Source organism: Gossypium arboreum, chromosome 10 (assembly GCF_025698485.1).
Source record: "Gossypium arboreum isolate Shixiya-1 chromosome 10, ASM2569848v2, whole genome shotgun sequence".
Taxonomy (NCBI): Eukaryota; Viridiplantae; Streptophyta; class Magnoliopsida; order Malvales; family Malvaceae; genus Gossypium; species Gossypium arboreum.
In genome coordinates, this window is record NC_069079.1 from 123,511,183 (window position 1) to 123,512,588 (window position 1,406).

A 1,406-nucleotide genomic window follows, 5' to 3' on the forward strand; every position below is an offset into this window, starting at 1 on the left:
AAAGTTCAAGCACCAAATTGAACACTAAAATTAAACTCAAGTACCAAATACTATATTTATCCCTTTTCAGTTTTTATTATAATCCTCAGGTTCTAAACTGAATTTGTTTCAATTTCATTCTATGATTATCTTATGCTTAATTTTAATTATACTAATACCATTTAATAGGTTTCAATTACATTGAACAATGGTAGTTAATTTAAGGTAACAAACGATCAATTTAAATAATTCACTTGTTGAGCAAAGTAATAAGAGTGGAGGGAACCGGGAAGCGATTAAAACCATTATCTGAAATTTCCAGCAAGCCAGCAGTGTTGGCAGCCAAAAGAGGATCAGTATCAAAATAATCTTTTGAACTAGAACTTGATAGGCCATTCCAGAAAAAGATATAGGCCTCCAAAAATAGGTGTATGCCGCTATAAGCGGTGAGCACACGGTATTCTTTAGTAAAAGGCAAAAGAATAGTTCGCTCTGTACTCACCGTTTTGAGGATCTGGTTTCGCTTTCATTTATAAAAGATGGTAGAGTGGCCTTGTCTGTCTTCAAGGAATGTGGGATTCTGCTCCTTTCTAAACCTTACCAACTTCTTTTCCACCTCTACCTCTTCAATAAAAAATAAATGGAAATTCCAAATAATGTAAAACAAGCAGATACCAAAAACACCAAACCCATGACTCTAACAGCCATTACATTTTTGCAGCTAGCAACAACACCATAAATTGAAAGACACAACTCATAGAAGCTATAATTTAATAAATAAGAGATGATACTGAAATTAAATATATACACAATGGATTCTGAAAACAATACCATTCTCCATAAATTTCATTGTACGAACATTCACAATTGTTAGAACTTCTAAACTCAAATTTTATTTAATTAACAATTTAATGTAATAAGAAATACAAATTCATGCATGTAAAATAGTACTTCCTCTCTTACAATAAAAATACAAGTGTTGGCAGCCATATATCAATCAATGACTAATGGGAATTAGATGGCCAAAAGCAAAATATGACTACTTTCCTTCATTGGGTCTCAAACAAACTGAGTTGAAGTGATTCACAAGGGACTCTTTCAACTATTTTCAAGTCTCATATTGTATATCTATTATAACATACAGATGGGTATAATTTTTGGATCATTTAGCTCTAAGTATAGGGCTATGGTTTCCAACTTCAAGAGAGATTGGATCCCTGCATGCAAACTTACATATACACTTAAAAGGGATCCTTTACCTCATCCACTCCCATACCAATAACATTCTGGACTTTGAACTTTGTTGAGCAAAGTGATACTAGGAATAGTTAACATAGGCCTCACCATTAGTTCATACCATACAAGTAACACCCTCACCTGAGGATGAACCCTTGTTTATAAGTTTCACAAGTGTCATATTTTGGGTT

At 33.1% G+C, this 1,406-nt stretch overlaps 1 non-coding gene across 1 annotated transcript; it reads right to left on the reverse strand.

The window, feature by feature from the left end:
* Positions 1-373: 373 nt before the first annotated feature.
* Positions 374-493, reverse strand: LOC128283210 (U5 spliceosomal RNA). Its single transcript, XR_008273552.1, has one exon. It is a non-coding gene; the product is annotated as a U5 spliceosomal RNA (small nuclear RNA).
* Between the last annotated feature and the right edge of the window lie 913 nt (positions 494-1,406).